The sequence below is a fragment of the Oreochromis niloticus genome, linkage group LG2, assembly GCF_001858045.2.
Source record: "Oreochromis niloticus isolate F11D_XX linkage group LG2, O_niloticus_UMD_NMBU, whole genome shotgun sequence".
In the NCBI taxonomy this organism is placed as follows: Eukaryota; Metazoa; Chordata; class Actinopteri; order Cichliformes; family Cichlidae; genus Oreochromis; species Oreochromis niloticus.
In genome coordinates, this window is record NC_031966.2 from 20,229,584 (window position 1) to 20,242,535 (window position 12,952).

Genomic DNA, 12,952 nt, shown 5'->3' on the forward strand with positions numbered 1-12,952 from the left:
ACTCTAAGTGTCTCCAGCTGTAATCGAAAGCTTTCCCTCTGCTAGTGTAAAGAGGTTGTTTATTGTATTGACCCATGCCACTTTCTGAGGAAACAAGCTCTCACTTTCCTGACATTTCCCTTCAGAATAACCACACGCTGCATCATGGCCATTTCACTTCCTCTTTGGTAATCTTATATGAAGACGTTTTCTCTCTCTCTTATCATCAGTTTGACTCAGAAACTACACAAACCTCTCATGTTTTGGTTTCCATGAGGTAATGAATTCTGCTTTACAAAGTGCACACATTATGGTTCTCTGAATCTTGGTGTCATCTGCTATTAGAAAGTAGAATATTCAGATTTTTCAGCATAACTACGCCTTCATTCGTCCTTCTTGTTAAAAATTCATTAAGTAGATAACACATTTAAGTCTGCTGCATCATTAACTAGCCCATAAACAAGTCTGTGGACTTGTCTCTTATTGGCTATCGTTAAAGTAATTAATGACAGACAACAATCTTTAACTACAAAAAGTTTCTATTTTTACTTTACAAAGGATGACGGAGTACACAATCACTCTCTGGGATGTCGATTCAACCACAAATTAATCTGATAGTGGATAATTTCATTTCTAATACCCTTTATGCTTAAAGCACCAGTTGTGTTTTTCATTTCCTTATCCACATATTCATTATGACTAACTTTTTTACTAAAGCTGTTTTGTTTTTTCCGGTTTATGAATCGCTTTTGGAGTCTAAATCATATTTTGTGAGGTTTTTTTGTTCCCCCACTTCGGTGATGCTTTAGCTCTTAAATAATCATCTTGGACAAGGCATAGACAAAGATAACACCAGTAAATACAAAATGCTGTTTTTATGATGAATTCATTTATTAAGGGTAGCTATCCAAACCACTCTGGCCCTCTACAGTAAGGTAATTTTTTTGACCTTTTGAGCCCTCTTACACCTGGCGTAAAACTAACCCAGCATTTCATGGTGCTGTGTTTGACATGTTTGACCTTTTTCATGCAAACAATCAAACATGGTTATAGTAGTGAGATGGTTTACAGGCTGCTTGGCTGCTTCAGGAACTGGACGACTTGCTGTAATTATTTATGGCAGAATATGTAAATCTAGATCTTGGACGTCAAGGCTGCATGACACCGGCGATGAAAATGTTTATATTTTGGCTATTTGTTTGTCATCAGCAGCTTCTTGCTGGTTGTTGTTGGGGTTTGGAGCTATTTGTCACACAGCTAAACGTCACCTAAAATTCATTTTTTGAACTTTATTGATTACATTAGCTTTTATCCAATTCAATTCTTGCCTCATTCAGTAAATGAAATAAAAAGTCATAATAGGTGTCATTTCCAGTGTGTGAACCAGGATCTACAGGCTGCTTAATGAGAGCTACAAAAACAGAGTTACAAAGAGCCTGATAAGTACAAAAAAGATGATAAACACACTTTGGTGTTTGAAGAAAAGAGGAGATAAGAAGAATAAGAAAAAATCAAAGTAAAGAAGCTTCAGTGAATTTGAGTAGAGAGCTAATTCAAGCAGGTCACAAAGTCAAGCTCAGTCCTGGTACATGATCTGATAACTGTTGCTCTCAGTGCCAGCCCTCATATGTTTTTATGCATCCAGCTCACAAATCTCATATAGGATACTCTATTAAGCTGTTTTAATCCACTGAAAACCACTCCGCAAGAAGATTTGCAACCCTTTCATTCTGTGTCTGACTTTATCTCACGTCTGCTCTCACTGATGTCTGCTCTTTTCTGCATTGGGTAGTATTATTGCTCTGCTCAGGCCTATGCACATGGAAGGCTAGGGAGGTCTGAGAACAGAATCCAGCAGCAACCGCCAACTATAAATTACAGCTGATGGATGTAACCGTCTGGTCACATGATTCTTTAAATTCTTGCTCCCTGCGACCAAGAGACCTCTAAAGGGTCAAAAACTTACTAATACACTGTGGATCAAAAGTCATCTTTTAGACAGGAAGTCTGCTCTGATGTGATACACAAATGCCAAAGAGCTTTTGATCTTGCTGTAGGGAGAAAGATTAAATAAAGTATTCAAAACAGTCTTTTCTTATAAATATTCACCAACTTCTTGCCTTCGACAGAATTATTGTGCAGTGCAATAAACAAGGAAGACAAAATGATTCATGTTTGTTTTGAGGTTTTTGTGATTTGTGTTTTAGCTGTGGTTGCAGAAGCATCTATCAGTGGGCGCACAACTGTTGTCCAGATCTACATATTACAGTCTATATTAAATTGGCTCATATCGTAGCGACTAGTTGATTCATCCTAATGAGGTTGGTGAGCCTGTCACTATTCCTCTTGCATATCCATGAGGTTTACATTTTACTCAGCTGTTTGGATGGACTGCCAGGAAATTTAGTACAGACCTTAATGAACTCCTGGTTACATCATTTTGCTCGAGTACTGTGATTGGTTCAAAATAAAGAAATGGCTGCAAAACTGCAAGCATGCTCGTGCAAAATTGTACTTAATGTTTACCGATTATTTAATCTAACCGTCTAACATTATACCTTAGAGAGTTGTTAAAAAAAACTGTTTCTTTGGGATTGGTGTCATGTGTTTATAGGGTGGCCAGATCCCAACAAACTAAATGTGGGACTAATCCGGTGTTTGTGACAAACACATCAGCAGTAAATACTAGTGACTGCCTCTACCATGTTTGACAAATGATCCAGATTAATTCATCTGATTAACAAAGGAACATGAAGCTGCTTTTCAGTCAGTTATTTTAAATTATTTTAAATCCTCTGATCTGTGTATAAAAATGGCTGCAATTCCTAAACAGAAATGGCAACATTTTTAGTTAAACCCCTTCAATTAACCGTAAAAGTCTGTCATTGACCAAAAATGTATTAACCCAACTGTATCTGATTGGCTAACAGTGTTGACTGTTACTCACTGACTTCTTTTCTCTGAACAGAGCGCGCCCGTCACTCTGCTGTTGCACACGTGAATCTTGTTTTCTTGGTATCTGTGACCAAGCACACGTCACTTTCTTCAAGATGTAGTGTTTTCAGAGATGCCTTAAAAACAGGAAAAAAAAACAAACATCGCTGGCAGCGTTTCTGTGCAGGGCAAAAATAGCACACATCTTTATTCAGGAGCTCCCAGAACAAAAACACTCAAAGCTGTTTGTTTTTCTCCAGCCAGGAGTCTCGCAGGTACTTAAGCTGTCCCGGTGTCCCACACACTGTTTTGTCTCAAGCGCTGCTATTGTTGTGGTTGTCATGAGAATCTCTGGCATTATGAGACGAGGCTGTGTTGGTATCACTGGTGGGTGGCTGTGGAGAGGTTGATGGATGAAGAGCGAGGGGTCGAAGGGATGAATGCCTCGTCTCCCTGACAGCAAATGGACTCAAGTGAATCCAATTAGTGTGGTGTCTTTGTGCTAGAAACTTCTGTTTGTCTCGATATTCATATGGAGGCTCATTTAGACTTAAAACCCTCTTTAGTGCAACCACTCATCCAGCCCGCATTAACTCAGATGCTCACTCGCTCATTCATTCACTCATGTCCCCTCTCTCTCACATCTTCACTTGAATGCTCATGAATTTGTTCATTAAATCACTTTTTTTACTCAGTCCTCTAATCGTGGGAGAAAAAAAAGAGGCAATTTATCATGAAAGTTATCAGTTCATCTAATCTCTGTTCATATGTGGCAAATAGATAAAACTGTGAGGAAAGGCAGAGACAAAGAGTAATTAATTTGTTGCTTTAGCATGATCAGCTAATGATCCATAATAAATGTGAACAACAGAAAATATATCTCTACATATTCATCACTTGTTAAGTTGATCACATGGTTTCTGGACATTTGCAGCCCTGTAAATAAACAAAAAAAGAACAAAGTTTGATCAGTTTTTTATCACTTTGTAATTATAAAAATATCAAATAATGTATCACATGATCTCCAAGAGTCTGCAGCTCCTTTTGACTTCAAATTATTTAGCTTTACTGGGTGTTTTCATCCACTGCAGGCAGCTGTTTTCAACCAAAAAGGTATTCACTCATGTCGTGTGTCCAGAATATGGAACTTGGAACTTCTTCAGCATTGCTGACTGTTCCCACATCCACTTACAGAATAAAGAAGATGCCAGGGCCCCTCCTCAAGTACTACTCTCAGCAATGTAGGCCGTTGTCTTTAGGTTGTAGCTGTGTACTGTCAGCAGGAGGCAGTGTCAAAAATATGAGGAACAACTAGTCTGTGAGCTGCTCTTAGCTGCTCTTTTATTTGTTTGCGTGCTGCTGTTTGTTCTTTAGTTTTGTCACAAGGCGGCTGAATTTGTCATATACAAAGAATTCATCTGCAGTGAAAATGAGGGCTAAAAACAATGAAAACTGTCCTCTCCAGCCATTTTCTGTCTTTTAATGCATGCTTTTTCAAATCTTTGGTTTTCTTCTTCTTCCGCTTCTTGGTGCTGTCTTTTCTGTTCAAGCAAACTCTTTAACCAATCAGGAGTCTAAGCACAACTTCTTGCACAAACGTCTGCATTGGTTGTAAAGACAATCCTTAATTAGAGAGAGAGAAAAAAGTCAGACTCCTTCTAGATTTATAGTAAAGTAACAGTAGCTTAAATAACCATTTGTTTCAACCGAAGTATGCAGAAGAGCATCTCTAAATGTACAACACGTTACAGCAAAGGAAGCCCACATCAATGCCACTCCTATCAGCTAAGAACACGAAACTGAGGCTCGAGTTTGCACAAGTTCACCTGAATTTGACAATATAAGATTGTCAAATTCAAAAAAACATTGCCAGTCTGATGAGTCCAAGTTTCTCCTGCAGCATTGGGATGGTAGAATCATAATTTGACATAAAATGAAAGCATGGATCCAACCTACCTTAAATTGACAGTTTAGTTGTTGTTGTTGTTGGTGGTGGTGGTAGATATTTATGTGGCACATTTTGGACTCTTAGCACCAAATTAGTATAATTGAAACACCAGCGATGTGAAAGATTCTCATCTTGGACATCCAGGTGACCAATTTGCAGCAACTGTGTGATGTTATCATGTCAGATCTGAGGAATATTTCCAACACTATCTTGAACCTGTTCTACGAAGAATTAAAGCAGCTCTTTAAGACAAAGGGCATCCCAACCGGTACAAGCAAGGCGGGCCTTATAAACTGGCTGATGAATGTAAATTACCTAGAATTCCATCTTGCAATCAGAATCATGTTTGGAATTACTTTTTTTTTTTTTTTTATCTGAGGACCTTCTTTAAAAAAAGAAAGAAAAATCTGACTTTTTAAAAAATAACTTTTAAATCTTATTTAAGGTTATTCTTAATTTTTGTTTACGCTGCACTTGAGTTTTGCATGGTGCTGCCTTAAAGTCATGTACATTGGAGTTTACATTTATGTCTTTTTAACCTTTTAACATGTTAAAAATGGTCTTGAATAATGTTTATTTCCTTTCCTGTTTATATTATTCGTATTTTACTTCGTTAATTACTTGCTTTTGTGGTTTGCTTTGTAGCTGTGATTTAGATTAGTGCTATTTACAAACATCACTATTTTCATAGCACTTAACAGCTAAAGGGCCAGATATTCATCAGGTGTCAAGAAACATGCCTCCAAACAAGTGACACTGTCGTCGTGTGCAACAGTGAATGTGCAGCACTGGGAAGAAATGTCACCAGCAGTGATTAAAAAAAGTATTTTATTTTGGCGGTAGCGATGAGCATATTGTTAAAGTGACTTTAATAGTTCTGTGTGATTAATTAAGATCAGTGCTGCTTAGTGTAACATCAGGGTGTCAATCCTTTTCAGTGCAGTGTTTAACAAAATGTGCTTCAGCGTTTGCTTAAAAAAAACAACTCTGTTCACTCACTTGTTGTCACTCATATTCATGCTGTCACTCACCCACTCATACGCTCTCAAGTGTGCACACACGCACTCATTGATCAGCGTGTACTCTCTGTCACTGTCCTCTCCACACATACACACACACACTGAGCAGATGTTCAAAGGGCAGGAGTATTCTGGCTCTCTCTGTGCACACACTTTTTCAACAACAGGTGTGACTTTCACAGCTTCGGCTGTTGGCAGCGAGTAAAACTGTGGATGAGGGCTGAGCAGCCTGTTCCTCCACAACCTTAGTCATCACATCACAGGGTACAGAGCGGACAGATCATCAGCACAACAGCTCCATCATAGCCTAGTGTGAAAGTTTATTACAGACAGTGAGAGATGCCTTGTTTTTATCTCAGATGTAAATGCAGCTATAAATAAGTGGGTTATTTTTGGACCACTTCAGGATGTAGATGAGGAGCTTCGGGGGTGGGGGTGGGGTGGGAGGGGGAGGTGGTTGTATGGAAAATATTTTCACGGTAAACAAAGAGTGTGGCTCTCATGCCAGAGGTGAATGATACTTGTCCTTTTCTCTCTAAGTCTGTCTTTTCTTTTTCTGTTTATTTTTACACCCAGAGAGTCAAGGTCTGCACTCTTTTTCTTGAAAAGAAGGAGCGGATCTGTCGCCTAGCAACACCTCCCACTCCTGCATCGGAGCGGGAGAGGATGAGGAGTAAATAGTAAGAGTTGAGAGAGAAAGAAAAAAAACATTTAGGGAAATTTAGGGGTACAGAGAGACAACTGGGAACACTGGGAGCTGAAGCTGTAATCACCTCCTGAAGTCTAAAAAAGTGGAGGTAAATATTCCTCTGCTCTCATGTGAATGTGAATGGAGTCACGTACAATACACAAGCCATAGAGGCACGAGTCTGTGGAGCACATTTGCACAGTCAGCTTCATCTGCTCTCTTGATTTTATCACAAATCTGTTGAAACAGTTTGTTTCTTTGGTTTTTTTTTCACAGGAAACTGACAAATTAGTTTTAGCCAAAGTCCTCCTGTAATACGGTTTCTGTGCTCTTCGTGTTGAAGTGACTGACTTAGGGCACTTGCAAAGAGTTCTGAAAATTACTGTTAATATGTAGAAGCCAATTAACAGGAAGTTTATAAACATCATCCAATCTTCTGCTTTGAGAGCGAATGGAAATGTGCTTTCTTTAAAATGCATAGTGATTCTTTATTTTCCCCTTTTTGATTAGGAATCATCCAAATATAGATACCTACAAAGCTGTGGAAAGATGTGGAAAGTCCAAAGTTGTACCTGTGGTATTGAGATCATTGTGAGCTGTAACCCCTCCAGAGGTCTCTCACGTTCAAATCCTTCTCCTCACTTTCAAGGTCTTGAATAATCAGGCTAATCTTAATTTACCAAATCACCCCAATTGAGCACTTCACTCTCAGACTGTGGGCTTACTTGCCGTTCCTAGAGTATTTAAAAGTAGAATGGGAGGCAGAGCCTTCAGCTTTCAGGCCCCTCTTCTGTGAAACCAGCTCGCAGATTGGATTCATGAGACAGACATGACTCTCAAGCCTATCTTGAATGCTTTGCAATAAGCCTAGGCTGTTGGAGAGTGTTTCTTCTTCACTCACCGTGTGTTTATACGCCACTCTGCATTTAATCATTACTTATTATTAATCTCTGGTTCTCTTCCACAGCCTGTCTTTGTCCTGCCTTACTCCCCTTGCCTCCAACTATTCACAGCAGATGACCTCCCCTCCCTGATCCTGGTCCTGTTGGTGGTTTATTCCTGTTAAAAAGGGGTTTTTCTTTCCCACTCTTGTCAAGTGCTTATTCTTAGCGAAGCTGTCTGGTTGTTGGGGTTTTTTCTCTAATATTGTAGGGTCTTTACCTCATATTATAAATAAAGCTCTGTGAGATAACTGTTTAATAGAAGATTGCAGTCCTAGGAGCAGCTAAGATACTGCACAACGCTATCAAACTCCGATGCCCAAACCACATTGGTGGTGATTTGGATCTCATTATGATGCCTTTAGAGATGGTAGGGATCAATTTTCTTATTATGGTCCTCAAAGTAAATCAGCAGCGACCCTGTGGAAGAAGACAAACTTAGTCCAGTTTAGAGTGGAAGAATTTTGAACTTGTCTGCCACCAATTCAACACCTTCGGACTGCATCAGATTTGAAGCCGACAGACAGATTCAACCTGTGAAAATGAAGTATACAAACACCCACATACACCTCCCTCCCCCCACACACGCTCCTGCTCCTCGCCTCCATCAGTGCCTGCCTCCTTCTCTCAGTTTGGCTTTGTGAGCCAGTAGCCTTGTGCCTTTTCTCTTCCCTTTTCAATATCTGGTTTATTTTTAGCAGCCAGGGCACTGAGCAGGGGGCAGAAGTTTTTCACTAGTGGCTCTTTGTTTGTACTCGAGTTTTGTCTCCTCAAGGTCCCTGGATTATACTTAGACTCACAGGAGAACATGGGGACAATAATTCAGTGAATAGCTCTGATGTTTCTATTGAGGATGGAGTTTGCCACGAGAGGCTTTATTATACTGAATGAGGCTGAATGTGTGCCTTTGCTCAATGATAGGATCTGAATATTTCAAATGCTCTATGCAGTTTTCAAGGAGAAACCTTTGAATTCAAGCAAAGCCTGTGGACAGTTTTAATCCATTTGAAAATAGTCACTAGTGAGTATTCATTTAGTTGCTATGCAATGTTTATTATTGGCATTTATATAATAAATGGAAAGGTACTCTTATCAAATAGAAATTTGTACCCATGGCTCTTATGTTTTCTGGACAGATACAGACTTTTTCTCCCAGGGTACCGTACTGTAACATACCAGCACAGACACTGGCTCTTCCTCCCCACAGCCAGTTGGTGCTGATGCGGGGTTGCCATGGCGACATGATGTAGATGTGTTACATCACGAGAGACCTCCGAGCAGCAGAGCTTTCATTGAGACTCCCTCTCTGCCTTCCCCTCGCTCCTCTGTGTCCTGCTCCTCTCCATTACCTCTCAGCCGCTTTTTTTTTTCAGGCAAAAGGTCAAGCGCAGATAAAGCCGGACAAAAAAGACAAAGACGGCGGACATCACACACGGACGCTTTTTCCATCTGGTGTCAGCCAAAGAGTTCATTTTAATGTATCTCACCTGGACGTATGTTGGAGATGTGCCTATAGATCGAGTTGTTGCATAACAAAAGCAGAGAGTGGGTTGTAGGCAGTGAGGAAGGAGCAGATTGAATGCATGCTTTTCTTAGTCTCAGTCCACCCTTCCTCCTTTCAATCCCTGTCCTTGTGCAGAGCAGCTCAAAATATATCTGCATTGTCCCACTGTTTTGATACCAATCAAATAACTATTCTCACATAACTTCTTTTTTTTAATCCCTCCCTGTTATCCAATACAGACCCATTCATTCTGTACTGATTCGTGAATGGATAGGGTCAATTACTATCAGCTAACTATAGCGCTCCAAAAATACATTAACTCACAAACAAGACCTCTGTGGGGGTCAACAAGCTAGGAAACAGTTAGCAGGTTACAGGCAAGCCTTTTACAGGATGTTATTATTATATTTGTATTATTGTAACACTAAATCAGAAACGCCTATTAAAAATCAGGCTCAGAAAAAAATAATTGCAATATTGTGGTCTCTTAATGGCCTGATTCTTGTGGATATTAGTGGTTTGTCGTGCTTTTACCGGCCAGAGGGATTTTTATCTATTTTAGGTTTAGGTTTACTGTTTGTGAGCACATGTAATGGATCCCGTGGGCAGTGTTGGGACGTACCTAAATATATTTACTGTAATACACTTGTGTTTTAATAAAGTATTAACATATTTTACAGCACAATAATTCAGCTGGAAATATCCATGTGTTTACACTACGAGTGGCTTTTATAGATTAAAATGTTGCATATCGTGTTCTACCAAGCAGCAACCTTTGGGACTCAAGAGAGCAAAAAATGGAAGTCCCTCTTGTGATCACTTGAGTTTGCTTCATGAACAAGTCAGTCTCCCCTAGACTCCACTTTTAGAACAGATTTGGTTAAAGCTTAAAGTTAGAGGCATAGCCACTTTCACTGATGGTAGGAAAGGACACATACAGCTGTAGCTGATGCTGTCTGCTAAGTCCAGTCGTCGCAGAGAGTCTTTCAATATTGTCAATATTTTTTGTGCCTTTCGGCGCATATTAATTTAATTGTCTCACTAATACACTATGTTACCAAAAGTATTTGCCTGTGTGCTTTTACACACGTATGAGCTGGAGTGAAATCCCATTCTTAATTCATAGGGTTTAATATGATGTCAGCCCATCATATTAGGAATGTGTTTGTGGGAATTTTGAATGCAGCTGCTCAACCATGGAAACCCATTTCATGAAGCTTTCTACGCTATGTTGTTGAACTAATCTGAAGGCCACATGATGTTAGGAGGTCTGTAGTGATTGACTAGCAATCACTGGAAACTAACTGAATATTTCAAAAACTGCTGTTCTACTGCTATTTTTCATCACAACCATCTGTAGCATTTACACAGAATAGTCTGAGAAAAGAAAATATCCAGTGAGCTGCAGTTCTCTGGGTGAAAATACCTTGTTGATGTCAGAGGTCAGAGGAGAATGGTCAAACTGCGTCAAGCTGATAGAAAGGCATCAGTAACTCAAACAACAACTCATGACAACCAGGGTGGGCTGAAGAGCATCTATGAATGCTCAACACTTCAAATCTTAAAGGGCACTTCACCCCGCTTAGCACCAAGTGAGCATTGTTTACACACCACAATCTGCCTGAATATCGTTACGGACGTGCCCATGTCGCAAAGCTCAAATCATCTCTAACTGGTTTCATGAACGTGACCACAAGCTAACTGTACTCAGATGGCCTCCACATACACCAAATTTCCATTCAATGGAGCACCTTTGGGATGTGGTGGAGTGGAAGATGTAACTTGATTCATGATTCATGCCGTGAATGTGCGACTGACAAATCTGCAACAGCTGTGTGATGCTGGTTGAGGAAATGAATAGATAAGTGGTGTCTGTAACAATGTGCCAGTGTAGACGGGGGGCTGTGGATCAAATAACCTTTACTTTTGATACCCTAGTTTGTTTATACAGGTGCTAAAACCAAGATTAGTTTGACTGTAGAAATCCCATCATCTACAGCCATCCAGCAGCTTCTTCCTGGGATCTTTACATTGTGACGGTAACACTTGATTAAAATCCAACGGTGGACAAAGTACTCTGGTCTTTTACTCCATTAGAACAAGCAAAGGTCAAATTAGCTTGAGTAGAGGTATTAGCACAGACGATACTTCCCTCTGCATCACCACTAACCCTGCAGTGGGTGGTGCATAATTTGTCTGGCAGCACTTGAGATCTTGAGAACATGTGGGCCTCATCCTCTATTTATTATTTCCTTATCAACAGGATAATTTGTCTGTTAATGAAACCTTTATTTTTGTAAACCCCGGTGGTTGCGATGGATAAGTTTGTGTTACCGTTTGCAAAATCAAGGCTAATTTCTACAACTTTACACACAGCCAGAGTGTAAAATCTATTTTAAAAAATCGATCTATAGATCATAGTTTATTCACACACCGTATGTTTTTGAAAAGTAACTATTCAAGTACTCTGGTGAGTTCATACTGAGTTGTTTTTTAGCGCCCCAGCAGCTGCCCAAGTATCTCTTTCACAGTCAGTTTGTGTTTTGTGATTCACAGAAACTCTCTCCAGCCTTCTGTTTCCTGCAGTTCACATACCTTTCATTTTTTTCTTCTCTGTTATTTTTCTCAGGGCTGAATGTCTTTTCAGCATCGGTCCCTTTTGCCGCTCTACACCCACACACCCATAGCAACACGTCTCTTGGTAACCACATTTACGCAATGAGTAAAGAAACTGGAAGTAAAGTAGACACGGGTCTCGCTTGGAGCCTTGTATAAATCTATCTCCGCTGCTCTCATGTAATCGAACAGCTCAACTATTTGGTGAAGTTTTATTTGGTGAACCATGGAAGAAGTTGTCTGCGTGCTTCTGAACAGGGCTCTGTGTTCTTGTTTGCACCTGTATCGCAGCATGGTTTTCCCTCACAGCGCACTATGTGTGTGCAGACTCCTGAACAGTCATATTTTTAATTAACACTGTTGTTAATCACTGACACGTGACCCAATATCCTGCTCGCTGCTATACCCCGCTCTGAATTCCCAGGGTGTTCGCGGGAGATTGCATTGACCCCAGGCAGTGAACAAACCCAGCAATTGAACCTGTAATTAGACCAGACTGATAAGATAATTATTTCCAGAGCTAATAAGAAGTGACTCTTGTTGTATTACAGGATGACAGTTTGGAGCGTTTTACATGTAAGCTCCTGTCTTATAACATTGAATCAAATCTGCTCTAATGATCAGTTTTACACAGAAGAATATCCCACTGAATAACAGAAAAACACTAGATTAGAAAATAGGGTAGCCGTGGACAAATACAGTCAGCAGACACTTCAGTGGGTACGCCTTGCAGATCTTAATTGTATGTATTTAGATTTGCTGACTGTGGAGGACATTTGAGTAAAGTCACATGTCATTTTCAGGGAGTCAGTTTGAGATGATTTGAGCTTTGTGACATAACGAGTTATCCTGGTGCGAGCAGCCATCAGAAGGTGGGTATACTGTGATCATAAAGTGATAGACATGGTCAGCAACAATACTCAGGCAGGCTGTGGTATTTAAACAATGCTCAGCTGGTGCTGAGGGACGCAAAGAGTGCCAATATCCCCTACAACACTACCACATGCCTGAACCATTGATACAAGGGAGGATGGAGTTTATGCCAAATATCGCAGCAGAAATGAAAACTCATCTGAGCAGGTTTGGAATAGTAGCCTCAGTTTACAGTTCTTAGGAGACAGGAGCGGCACCCAGTGTGCTGCTGTAGCACATCAGTCCGTTCTATTCTGCATGTCTTTGCACTGTGGGTTCAAACCAGAATCCACACAAACACAGGGCAAACCTCTGGCCCCAGCCAGACGGTGAAGTCAAACTCAGGATCTTCGTGCAGTGATGCAACAGTGCTTATCACTGCGCCACCGTGATGCCAGTATAGTTCGACCT